Source organism: Gossypium arboreum, chromosome 12 (genome assembly GCF_025698485.1).
Source record: "Gossypium arboreum isolate Shixiya-1 chromosome 12, ASM2569848v2, whole genome shotgun sequence".
NCBI classification, from domain to species: Eukaryota; Viridiplantae; Streptophyta; class Magnoliopsida; order Malvales; family Malvaceae; genus Gossypium; species Gossypium arboreum.
Window position 1 is genome coordinate 105,009,973 of NC_069081.1, and position 14,377 is coordinate 105,024,349.

Below are 14,377 nucleotides of genomic sequence, written 5' to 3' on the forward strand. Positions count from 1 at the left end.
ATATATATGCATGTATGTACTTAGAAATATACTAATGGTTTTCTCTTTCATATTATTATTTCTAATGTATGTGTATATTTCTATATTTATATTATACATATATATTTTTAATGTTCTTTATTGTATACTTCTTTACTATTCATACATTTGTATGTATGTGTATATATCTTTTATATTATTAGTTATGTATTCTTTACTATTTCATGTATATTATTATATATGTATATTGTATATGTTCATATTAAATATATTATGTATATATGTATATTTCTCACGTCGTTACGTACATACTTTTAATATCATTTTTATATATACGTATATTTATTGTTTTCTCGTATCTTATACTATTATTACATTTAATCTTGCATGTATTATTGTTGTTTTCTTATATTATTGTCACACTCGTTATTCGCCTCAATATATTTCTAGATCCTTTAATTATCTTTATTTCGCATCAATTTGCTTAGCATTATTTCGAAAATCTTATTCTTGTTTTTAAATAAGCGAGGCAATATATCGATGTGACATTAGGTCATGAGTTTCATCGCTATGTTGGATGGAATTTTTAGGCCCGTGTTAACACGGTATATCCTTCTCAAAATAAAAAATTGAAAGTTTTCGTCTTTTGAATTGGATCACAATTGAATATTACTTTGAACTCATATTTTGAAAATCAAGACAACACTTGTTTATGAGATACCATTTTTGGGCGTCGCGAGGTGCTAATACCTTCCTTGCGCGCGTATCGATTCGAACCCTAATTTTTCTCTGGCTTTTTAACGTAGACCTTAACTTGGCCTTTTTCTCGTTTTTTAAAAAAAATTTAATAGGTGTCCGATCACACCTAGTAAAAAGATCGGTGGCGACTCCCGGTTTAATCTAAAATCAAATTTCAAATTCCAAGTTTTTAATCGCCACAATTAGCGACCCGAAACCAAAATTTTTACGTCGCTACAATTACCAAAGGCTTGCATGAAAATCAAATCTCCACTACAATAATTTAAGATGATATATCAATCAAAAGGTCTTTAGAGGGTTGTAATGAGGTTTGGTTAGGGGGCATGGTCACAAGTTGAAAGAAAGGGTTTGAATCGAGATTAGAATCGGGATTGAATTGAAAAATTGCCTAACTGGAAAAAAAGTTAATTTTCACTTTCGTACAACAGAGCTTCGAAAAAAAGGTTAGAATCGAGATTAGAATCAAGATTAAATTGAAAAATTGCCTAACTAGAAAAAGAGTTAATTTTCACTTGCGTACAACAGAGCTTCTTTCAGATTATGAAATTGCAGTATGTATACATAGTTTTTTTTTTAAGAACAAGTTAAATAATCATAGACTAACTGATTACAAACAAGACATAGCTAAGCAATTTCTTCAACTCAAATCTCGACAAAAATAGAAATCAAGTTAATTTAGGGGATTTCAACAATAATGGGTTAAGTGTTAATATTGAGGTTAATACAAGGAATGGCTTGTTAGGCTCAAATGGGTTTACTAATTGTTAATCGTGGAGGTAGGCTTTCAATGGCATGAGTGGGTTAATCCTAAGTGCCTTAATCATTTTGATATATCAAATCAAATGGTGTGGTCTCGACATGCATAATCAAGCAAGTTCTAGAATAACAGTTCAATACTGACGCACTCAAAGTAATAATAAAAGTGAGCATGAAAGAATTAATAGATGTTCAAAAGGCTCAAAAATCTCACAAAAATTATGGCTTTTTGATGTTTAGACTCGTGAATTCCAATTCAAAGTAATACCTAGACTTGGGGAAACAACCTATAATTTTAAATTCTTAAAAATCAACTCATCATGCTTGATTATCTAATGTCTTAAAGTTTAAACAATCAATTCATAAATCTCTATGTTTTAATTCAAGATATATCACTCAAAATCAGAAATCAATTAAAATTTATCCCAAATATGATATGAGAGCTTTTCAAGAGAACAAGGTAATCATTTAGGGATTTTTTTGATAATGAAATAAATACCCCCCCACACTTAAGATGTACATTGCCCTCAATGTAAAAAGATAGTTATTAGAGTATAAAAATAAGATAGGGAGAGAGGTGAAACTTCTTGTATTAAGAATGGATGATATTCTTGGATTGACGGGATCGAGTATTGGAGATAACTCTGGATGGCAAGCTTGACTCTGAAGGTAAGTCGTTTTTAAAAGGAAAACAAATGAATCTTAAAAACAATTGAATCTTAAAATTTTAATGAAAGAAAAATAAAATAAGATAATTATTCTAATTTTTCAAGTGGCATGGCCGGTGCACACGCCTGTGTGGTTCGTGTCCCGTCCGTGTTCGTCGCGAATTGTGATGTCGTCACACGGTCTTCTCGCACGCCCGTGTGGCTACAAGATCGTGTCGCACGGTCATGTCTGGTGTGGTTCGCTCCTCCCACAGCCGTGTAGGTTTTCGCACACCCGTGCCATTCTGACAGTGTTATCCACGGGTGCCAGACACGGGCATGTCTAACGTCCGTGTTTATTTGGCAGATTTGACCATGGCCATGTCGCACGGCCATGGTGTTTTATCTCAGCCTATGTTTGGGGAAATCTTCTACCCTGTTTCTGCACGGCCATATCGCACGATCGTGTTTCTATTCGTGTTTTTTAAACGGCCTTAAGTACGGCCGTGTGCTAGGCCGTGTGGAGTTGGGAACCTGTGCTTTAAGTACTCTATTAGTGACCTAAATGTTTAAAACTTGAAATGTAAATAATTTAAAACCGTTAGTATTCGGGTTGCCTCTCGAGAAACACTTGTTTATAGTCTAAGCTCCACTGTTGCCTTGTTGGTTTATTCAGGGCAGTTTGTGGAGGCGTAGCCCCTTTCCATCGACTTTAAAATTCTCACAATTATAAAGTTTGAGACGGTGTCCATTTACTTTGAAAGTACTGTATGATGGGTGACTTACCTCTATTGTGCCATATGGAAGAACATATTGAATTATGAAGGGTCCTGACCATCGTGATTGTAGTTTCCAAGGGAACAATTTGAGTCTTGAGTTGTATAGTAAGACGAGATCTCCAACTTCAAATTGTTTTCGTTGCTTTAAAAGAACGTCATGGTGCCGCTTTTTTGCTTCCTTGTATAGGCGTAAATTTTCGTATACATTGGCTCGCCATTCATCAAGCTCGTTCAGCTGCATCAACCTATTTTTTCCTGCAAGTTCGGGATCAAGGTTTAAAAATTTAATAGCCCAAAAAGCTTTATACTCTAGTTCGAATGGTAGATGACAAACTTTTTCCATAAACAAGTCTGTAAGGTGATGTCCCGATGGGAGTCTTAAAAGCAGTTCTGTAAGCCCATAAGGCATCGTCTACTTTCGTTGCCCAGTATTTTCTGTTTGATTCTACTGTTTTTTTAAGGATCCGTTTGATTTCTCGGTTTGCTACTTCAACTTGTCCATTAGTTTGAAAATGGTATGCGGTGGCTATTCTATGATGAACTCCGTATTTCTTAAGGGTGTTTTCAAATTGGGTATTACAAAAATGAGTGCCCCTGTCACTGATAATTGCTCTAGGTGTTCTGAATCTCGAGAAGAGTTTTTTAAGGAAACGTACTACCACTTTAGCATCATTAGTAGGTAGAGCTTGGGCTTCTACCCATTTGGAGATGTAGTCAACTGCTACTAAGATGTATTTATTCCCAAATGAACTGGGGAATGGGCTCATGAAATCGATACCCCAAACGTCAAATATTTCACATGAAAGCATATAGTTTTGAGGCATTTCATCACGTTTAGATATGTTACCTGTCCGTTGGCATTTGTCACATGAAGTAACATACCTGATAGCTTCTTTGAATAACGAAGGCCAATAAAAACCTGATTCAAGTATTTTGTGTGCGGTCTTAGTTGCACTATAGTGTCCTCCGGTTGGCCCTGAGTGGCAATGTTCCAATATTTTTGATGTTTCTAATCCTGTAATGCATTTTCTAATGATCTGCACATCTGCGAAACAGAAATGGGTCGTCCCAAAAGTAGTTTTTCACATCATTAAAGAATCGCTTCTTTTGCTAGTGTGTTAACCCTTTTGGGATAATGTTAGCAGCTAAAAAATTCGCGATGTCTGCAAACCAAGGTACCTCGGAGTTAGATATAGCGAAAAATTGTTCTTCAGGGAACGAATCATTTATTTCAACGTCATCTAGTTATCTGGTATTGGATTTCTAGAGCCTGGAAAAATGATCAGCCGCGAGATTTTTAGCTCTTTTTTTATCCTGAATGTCCAAGTCGAATTCGTACAATAGGAGAATCCATCAAATGAGTCGAGGTTTTGCATCAGTTTTAGTTAAAATGTAGCAAAGGGTGGAATGGTCAGTGTAAACAATAATGTTAGACAATATGAGATATGATCAAAATTTATCAAATGCAAAAATCATAGCTAGCAACTCTTTTTTCGTAGTAGTATAATTTATCCTTTAAAGTATTAAATGCTTCTAAACATTCTTGATCGAAGTTAAAAGGTATATCTTTTTCTAGCAATTTAGTCAAAGGCTTAGCTATTTTAGAAAAATCCTTTATAAATCTTCTACAAAAACCAGCATGTCCTAAAAAGCTTCTAATAGCCTTAACCGAACTAGGAGGTGGTAATTTTTCAATTGTTTCTATTTTAGATTTATCCACCTCAATCCCTTTACTAGAAATTTTATGCCCTAATACAATACCTTCTTGAACTATGAAGTGACATTTCTTCCAGTTAAGTATAAGGTTTGTTTCCTCACATTTTATTAAAACTCGTTTTAAATTTTTAACGCATAGATGGAAAGAGTTACCGAATACCGAAAAATCATCCATAAATACTTCCATGATATCTTCCACGAGTTCATCGAATATGGCCATCATACAACGTTGAAAAGTGACAGGAGCATTACATAATCCAAAAGGCATTCTACGATAAGCGAACGTACCATATGGGCATGTGAATGTCGTCTTTTCTTGATCTTTAGGAGCTATTGGGATTTGGAAGTAACCAGAGAGTCCGTCTAAAAAGTAGTAATACTTGTGTCCGGATAATATTTCCAACATTTGGTCAATGAATGGCAAGAGGAATTGATCTTTTCTTGTGGCATCATTTAGTTTCCTGTAGTCTATGTAAATTCTTCATCCTGTGACTGTTCTTGTTGGGATTAATTCATTCTTCTCGTTGGTCACAACCGTCATGCCTCCTTTCTTGGGGACAACCTGCACTGGATACTGTTCCATCGTCTCCTCTTGTACAATTTCCTGAAAAGAGTCTTGAGTAATATGATCAATAGAGTCAATAAAATAACATGAATCATCCTGTTCCCTAGAGAATCTCATAGCATCGTAAATTTTAAAGATAATCTCCTCGTCACCTACTCTAAGTACCAATTTACCGTCACCCACGTCGATTACAGCTCTAGTAGTGGCTAGAAATGGGCGTCCTAAAATCAAGGGTACTTCCACATCTTTATCCATGTCAAGCACAACAAAATCAACAAGGAATATAAATTTATCTACTTTTACGAGTACGTCTTTTATAATACCCCTAGGATATTTAACATATTTATCGGCTAATTGATTACTCATCCTACTAGGGTTAGGTTCCCCAAGACCAAGTTGTTTGAACATCTTATATGGCATTAAGTTTATGCTAGCGCCTAAATCAGCTAGTGCTTTTTCAACATTCAGACTACCAATTAAGCAAGGGATAGTAAAACTTCCTGGATCTTTCAGCTTGGTTGGCAGCTTGTTTTGGAGTATGGCTGAGCACTCCTCGTTGAGTTCTACTGTAGATAAGTCCTCGAACTTCCTTTTATTTGTTAGAAGCTCCTTCAAAATTTTTTTGTAGGTAGGCATCTGCGAGATGGCTTCACCAAAAGGTAAGTTGATATGTAATTGCTTAAAAAGTTCAAGAAACTTATCGAATTGTGCATCAATGCGATCTTTTTTCAATTTTGCTGGATATGGAACTGGTGGTTTATATTCCTCTGGCACTGGTTTGTCACTATTTTTGGGTTTTTCTTCCCTCCTTTCGCTTTCCACGTTTTCTTGTGCTAACTTCTTTTCAAATTACGTTAACACTTTCCTACTCCTTAGTGTAACTGCTTTGACATGCTCTCTTGATTTGGTGTTACTAAGTAAACTTCCTAGTGATCTTTCCGAGATCAGTTTGGATAGTTAACTTATCTGAGTTTCGAGCCATTGGATCAACGCTTGTTGATTCTTAAGTGCTGTCTCGATGTTCTGAAAACGGGTTTCTGACACTGATATGAAATTTGAGAGCATCTCTTCAAGGTTTGGCTTCTTTTCCTGTTGGTAGGGTGGTTGTTAGTAGCCCGAAGATGTTGAGGTCTTTGATTTCCTTGACCGCCCCACGAAAAATTGGGGTGGTTCCTCCAACTTGCATTATAAGTGTTACTATATAGATTGTTTTGAGGTTGAGGATTATTACCCATGTAGTTTAATTACTCGTTATCCATGTTGTGGCCATAAGGTTGGTATTCCGAATGGTTTGTTCCACCCCTACTTACTTCGCACTGTATTACTGGGTGAACCTGTGAAGAATTAAGAAAACCATCAATCTTTTTATTTAAGAGTTCTACCTGATTAGAGAGCATGGTGACCGAATCGACGTTATAAACACCAGCTGTTTTAGTTGGCTTTGTCCTCATGACTTACCACTGATAGTTATTCAGTAACATCTCCTCTATAAACTCATAAGCATCTTCTGGTATTTTATTGTTGATGGTTCTGCCTGCCGCTGCATCAACCATTTGCCGAGTCAAAGGATTCAGACCATTGTGAAATGTTTGTACTTGGAGCCAAAGCTGTAACCCATGGTGAGGGCACCTTCTTAGAAGGTCCTTGTATCTCTCACATGCATCGTAGAGTGTTTCTAAATCCATTTGCACAAAAGAAGAGATATCAATACGTAATTTAGCCATTTTAGTCGGTGAAAAATATTTTAGTAAAAATTTTTCAGTTATTTGTTCCCAAATAGTAATTGACCCTCGTGGTAACGAGTTCAACCACTGCTTAGCTTTGTTCCTCAATGAAAAGGGAAACAACCGAAGACGTATGGCATCATTAGAAACACCATTAATTTTATATACATCGCATAGTTCTAAGAAGTTGGCTAAATGAGCATTGGGATCATCATCTTGCAAACCATCAAACTGAATAAATTGTTGTATCATTTGAATAGTGTTAGGTTTCAATTCAAAAGTATTTACAGCTACAGCAGGTCTAACTATGCTAGATTCAGTTCCCGTTAAAGAAGGTTTAGCATAATAATACATAATGCGTGGAGCAAGATTTTGATTAACTGCAATTGCAGGATGTAGCTGGTTGTCTTGGTTTTCAGTCATCTATTCGGTTGGGGGTTGAGTATCGTCTTCTTGCTCGTTCTCCGTGTATCATAAGTTGCGCCTTATTTCTCTTACGTTTCTACAAACTGTACGATCGATTTCTTCGTCAAAAAGTAATGGTTCTGACGGGTTTCTTCTAGTCATAAACTATAAAAACCTGCCAAGAGAAATAAAAAGTAAGTTAATAAATAAAAAAAGTTAAATTAAATTGCAAGAAAAATAAATGGCTAAAGTAATAACAATTGAGCGTTCCTAATATTTCAGTTCCCCAGCAATGGCGCCAAAAACTTGATCGCGTGATTTCGTGATAGGTTTTAAATATTTATAATTACTCATTCTTAAACTAACTATTATTGCAATGTTGGCAAGTGTTCCTATCGAACAGTAGCATAATTTTAGCAAGACCAGATTGTTGAACCCAAAGGAACTAAAAGTACTAGTAATGACTCTTTTTATTATCTAGCCTAAGAATAAAGAGGTTCTGTTTTAATTAACTAATTATCTAAACTAAGAACACACAGAGAAAAGAATTGGGGAATTTTTTTTGGGAAAAATCGGTTGACGTAAGACAATACCTAAGGAAAAATCCACCTAGACTTTACCTGTTATTCTGGCTCCGAATCGGACGATTTATTAATTCAACTTGTTCCGTAGATATCTCTAATTTATGTTATTATCCCTATTCAAGACTAATAATGTCTAATCCCTAGATTGAATAACCGAGACTTTTCTCTAATTAACACTCTAGGGTTGTATTAACTCGATCTATGGATCCCCTTATTAGGTTTCTGATAATACTCTAAAATGACGTGTTTTTATATATTAATCATGTGTTTATTTTGAGCTTGAGCCTACTAATTTGAGCTATTTATGTCTTTTTATCTTTTAGGGACTAAATTGGAGGCAAAAAGTAAATTCAAGGGAAAAAGCGTCAATTTGGAGATTAAATGGGCCAATATGCAACGTGGGACAAATATGGTGCCAAAAGTGCGAACATGGAAGGCACAAGGACTTAAAAGCAAATAGAAGAGATTTTATTTTGGAAGACTCTATTTTATTTTATTCTATTAGGATAATTAATATTAAGATAATTATTAGGATTATTCAAATTTAGGATTTTATTTTAATTATCTTTATTTATCTTTAATTAAATGTATTTATCTTTTTAGAATTTAAGTTTAATTAGACTATCTCCCTAGCACTATAAATAGGGGGTGAAGTGACTCTATTTAGGGCATCTTTTTCGTAAACACTCTCCCCAAAAGTCTTTTGTTCTTTCATATTTCTTTTCAATAAAATTTCTTTTTCATATTTTTATTTATTTTCTTTCCCACAATTATCATGAGCCACTAAAACCCTTCTAGCCAAAAGTTGTTAATATTTCCCAAAAAGGTTCTTGAGGCCTAGAATCCGTACTTAGCCTTCTCGCCAAGTATTCATCGTTTCTCACTTTTCGGGCCGACGCTTAGTCCATGGCCCTTAAGTAAGCTTTTCAAGATATGCAAAGGCGGCCGCTTTGTATGTTTTGGAAGGATTGCATAGTCGGTTCGTTAACTTATCGTCGAGGTTGGCGAGCCAAAGAGACAAAATGGCGTGGATTCGCCATTGAGAAGCGTTGATCTAGCATAGATTCTCGGCTAGAGTCGGGTTCCTAAAAATCGTAAGTCTAATCTTTGGAGCTGGTGGTCGAGGCGTCCTCTTCCACTATAACTGGCTTACTCGAGTCGAGAAGGATCGTCCAAAAGCCAAGGATTGAGCCCAAGGCGGAATGAGACAACCGAGGTGGGACTTTCCCATAAGAATTTCTTTTCACTTAAAACTCTCTTTATTATTTTTATTATTTTCGTAATCATAATTTCAATAAACTTTAAAATCTATTTTATTTTATTTTCGCTTCCAAAATCAATTCTTAAAATCTATTTTTATTTTTATTTTTTCCAGAACGCAGGTTTTCTTGGGCACAATTCTGCCCAGGATTTCGAGAAACAAGCATTCATATAATCTGGTCCCTGAGGATTCGACCCTACTTCCCCTTTACTATTCTTTTTCTATTTTTATTATTTTACAGGGAATAGGTTATTTTTGGTGCTCTCAACGACCGCATCAAATTTTGGCGCCATTGCCGGGGATCGGCAACATACTAATCTTGTTTTTCTTTGTTTTCTATGATCGATCTACTCCGGTACTCTTGCGTTCGACTTTAAATCGAAAAGATCGAAAGCTAATCGAAAGGAAACAAAACTAAGGAAAAGCGATCGGTGGTGGTTGGAACTCAAAGTAATCCACCGCCGAAATTAGAATCGACGACAAGTAGAGTCTAGGGTTAACGAAAACCCTACTCAAACGTTAGAAAGTAAAGAAGAAGAAGTCGATTCCTCGAAGAAGTGCTGAACACTAGGGTTGACAAAACCCTAATTTAACACCTCAACTTATGGCTCGTACAATTCGACAATCGTCAAGCGCCAAGCAGAACAACCGCCACTATGCATCGCGTATCCTACTATGGATACCGATTTTGAATTAAAGTCGCTTGATTCACTCTCGCCAACTTTCCGTGGGTTACAAAATGAAAACCCCCACAAGCATTTAAAAGAATTTCATATGGTTTGTTTGAGTATGAAACCTCAAGGGGTAACTGAGGATCAAATTAAATTGCGCGCTTTCCCTTTTACCCTAGCAGATTCAGCCAGGGAATGGTTATTTTATTTACCTCCTGGATCCATTACAACTTGTGCTGATCTATCTCGTTTATTCCTCAACAGGTTTTTCCTTGCATCATGAGCGGCTGAGTTAAGAAGAGAAATCGTGGGCATAAGGTAAAAAGACGCAGAGACTCTATACGACTATTGGGAGCGATTTAAGAAGTTCTGTACAAGTTGCCCACAACACGGTATAACGGAACAGTCTTTACTCCAGTACTTTTATGAAACCTTGAAACCCATGGAGATGAATATGGTAGATGCCGCAAGTGGAGGAGCGTTAGTCAACATGACTCCACAACAAGCAAGGGACTTAATCTCCACAATGGCTGCAAATTCCCAGCAATTTCGAGCCAATCTGAACCCCTAGAAGGGTTCACCGCTTAATAATTCTACCATTGAAGATAGACTTGATAGACTTACTAATATTGTGAATTCCCTTCTTACAGAAAAATTGAAACCAGCCTGAGTATGTGGAATATGTGCTACACCTGAACATACGACTGATGCATGCCCTAGTCTGTGTGACGATTCTATGGCCCATTTAGATGAAGTGGGAAATTTTCCTGGGCCACTACAAAGACGATACGACCCTTACGCCAATACCTACAACCCAGGATAGAGGGACCACCCTAATTTTAGTTATGGGGCTAATCCACGATATAGCCAGCCATACCAAAATCGAGCCCCACAACATTCGCAAGATTCAGGTAATTCTTTAGAAACTTTGGTCAATAAATTAGCAACTAATGTCCTTGATTTTGAACAGCAAACTCTCAATTTCCAAAGAGAAATGAAGGGTTTTCAGCAGAAAACTAAAGCATCTATAAGGGAGTTGACCACATCAATTGAGAAATTAAACTCTCAAGGGAAACTGCCATCACAAACAGAACCAAACCCGAGGCAGAATGTGAATACAGTAACGTTACGAAGCGGAAAGATCTCGGAACCGCCTCTGGCAAGAATCTTGGTCAAGAAATCGCCAGAAACTCCGAAAACGCGAAACAGATCCGAGCGAAACCCCACTGCCGAAAATCCAACCTCCATTCCGGGACGATTAAATCGATTAGGTCGAAAAAGTAAGGAAGACAAGGAGATCCTCGAAACATTCAGAATGTTGAGATCAACTTACCACCGTTAGATGCCATTAGACAAATTCATGCAGATGCCAAGTTCCTCAAAGAACTTTGCACCAACAAACGAAAACTAACAGTAACGAAAAGGTAAGTGTTGGTGAGAATGTTTCCAGCTTCTACATGAAAAATGCCGGTTAAATGCAAAGATAGGGTATATTCGCTATTCCATGCAAAATTGGCCATTTGGGAATTAAGAAGGCTATGTGTGATCTAGGGCCTCCATAAATGTAATGCCTTATTCTATTTATGAATCACTTAATGCGGGTTTTTGACAAAGACAGTGTTACCATTCGGTTGGCGAGCAGTGTCTATTGTGCATCCCAAGAGGTCCTCGAGGACGTATTAGTCAAAGTCAATGGGCTTATCTTCCTGCAGATTTTTATGTGATAAAATGGAGGAGGATAACACTCGGTCTTCGACATCTTGTTAGCGACCTTTCCTTAGTACCTGCGAATACTAAGATTGATGTACGAAGCGGAACCCTCACGATGGAGTTTGACGGGAGATTGTGAAGTTTAACGTTTATGGCACTATTAGTCACCCAAGTGAAGTCTTGGACGTAAACCGTGTTGACATAATTGACTCATCAGTAGAAAAAACTTTTGAGTCATTTTATGGAGATAAACCAAAATGATGTTTGATGATTTTAAATCATTAATAAATTATTGGCTCTCATGAATACTAAACTTCTACCTCTGTTGTGCGTGCACCAGATCTGAAATTAAATCCACTTCCTGAACATCTCAAATGCACATTTTTAGAGAATGATGAGACCATTGCCAACTTAAAAGGGATTAGCCCCTTGGAGGAAAATAAAGAACCAAAGAAAGAGGCGCAAGGACAATTAAACCCAAATATGGTAGACGATTAAAAATGAGAAGTTCCAAGCTCATAAGAACAAAAGAATTCATTTGAAACATTTCAATACTAGTTGAGGCGTCAAGCTAGCGACGTTAAACAAGCGCTTGTTGGGAGGCAACCCAATCTTTATTTTTATTTTTTATTTTCCTTTATTTTCTTTTATTATTTATTATTTATTATTTATTATTTATTATTTTATTTTATTTTATTTTAGTTAAATATTAATAAATTTCTCTTCTTCCATCTAGGTGAAATGGAGCGAAAATACGAAGAAAAAAAAGATGAAAGTGTGCACCAAAACAACCCTATCCATGGTACCAAACAGTTCTATTCCATTTAAAATGCCATATTCCTGCTGTCAAACAGTTCTATTCCAGCCCAGAATATCATATCTCTGCAGCCAAACAGTCTTATTTCAGCCTTAGAATCCCCAAAACCTGCAGCCAAACACCCATTTTCAGCAAATAAAACCCCCAAACTTTACATTTTTTTCCCCAAATTTCTCCATAACCGCTGACTCCTTTCTCCTCCACCACCCACCGCCGATTTCTTAGCCACCATGGTGAGAACCCGAAGCTAAACCGCCGTTGCCACGTCACCCATCCCGTCTCCACCTCTTGCCGTTTCGTCATCTTTTTCTCCACCGTGTGCGCCTACTGACGGTAACTACATGGGGAGTTTTTCTAAACTTTTTTTTCTCCACCTATTTGTTTTCCTTTTACTTTCACATCGAGGACTATGTGTTTTAAGTGGGGGGAGACATTCTTCGTTGTTATTATCTGCTATTTTTGCTGTCACATTGTTGTTGTTCTTTGTTTTGTGCTCGTTTACGCCCATTTATTTTAAGAATATCCTGCCGCTTTTCATGCCCAAGATTTTACCAGAATTGCCTCTTGTTTGACCTACAAGCATGATTCTTACCTTCTAAGGAAGTTATGATTTTCCCATAATTAATGCCATCTCCACTGCTTTTATTTTTATTAGGCTAAAAATAATTGTGATTAATAGGGTTAATTCTATCTTGCTTTTCGTAAAATTGATCAAGTTTAATATAAAGTGAACACTTAAAATGATTGCATGCTTAATTAATGTTCATGGCTATTAGGTGATTATTGAAACTTATTTTTGACACTTAAATTTTTTCTTTCCTGAGTTCTCAAGAATTTTAAATATCGTTTAATTTTTAATAAATGTTTTCCATGGTTATGAGTACAACTTAGATCGTGGTCGATCGAGTAATCGGGTAGGGTGCTTGGGTTGTCATTCTACTTGCGTCAAAAGGTTGTGTGACGTGACAAGTAAAACTCCGCTAGCCGAGGTTATGAGCATGGCTCAAATCGTGATCGATCGAGTAACCGGGTAGGGTGCTTGGGTTGTCATTCTACTTGCGTCAAAAGGTTGTGTGACGTGTTGGGTAAAACTCCGCTAACCGAAATAAATAATTTTAGGAGTATGTTGGGTGAGTAACCGGGGTGGGGTGCTTGGGTTGTCATCTCTCTTCGCGTCAAAAGGTTTAATATATTCCTAAGTAAATAAATAATAATAAAATTTTAAAAAATCAAAAAATCAAAAAGGAAAAAAGAAGAAAAAATAAGTACTAATAAAGTTGCACTTGGGACTAAAGGAGGAAATAATTAAGGTGCCTTAGTAGGTTTGGTAATTTACCTAAATGGCATAACTCAAGTCGATCTTAATTTTGTGTGAAATAATTGGACTACTTTTTCTGCTTTTACTTAAAGCAAGCTTAGAGGTCTCTTTATTTTTCATATGCGTTTTAACTAATTTTTATGAAACTTTGGAGTGGTATTTCTTTTATGGCAGAATCTAGCTTTCACAGTCGATAGGAACCATACTTAAGGTCTAGCATGGGGTAAGTAGGGGGGAATTTGATAATACTCTAAAATGACGTGTTTTTATATATTAATCATGTGTTTATTTTGAGCTTGAGCCTACTAATTTGAGCTATTTATGTCTTTTTATCTTTTAGGGACTAAATTGGAGGCGAAAAGTAAATTCAAGGGAAAAAGCGTCAATTTGGAGATTAAATGGGCCAATATGCAACGTGGGACAAATATGGTGCCAAAAGTGCGAACATGGAAGGCACAAGGACTTAAAAGCAAATAAAAGAGATTTTATTTTGGAAGACTCTATTTTATTTTATTCTATTAGGATAATTAATATTAAGATAATTATTAGGATTATTCAAATTTAGGATTTTATTTTAATTATCTTTGTTTATCTTTAATTAAATGTATTTATCTTTTTAGAATTTAAGTTTAATTAGACTATCTCCCTAGCACTATAAATAGGGGGTGAAGTGACTATTTAGGGCA

General features: G+C 36.2%; 1 non-coding gene across 1 annotated transcript; it reads left to right on the top strand.

The window, feature by feature from the left end:
- The first annotated feature begins 6,812 nt into the window (after positions 1 to 6,812).
- LOC128285785 (small nucleolar RNA R71) lies at positions 6,813 to 6,919 on the top strand. The gene has a single exon (XR_008276334.1). It is a non-coding gene; the product is annotated as a small nucleolar RNA R71 (small nucleolar RNA).
- The last annotated feature ends 7,458 nt before the right edge of the window (positions 6,920 to 14,377 follow it).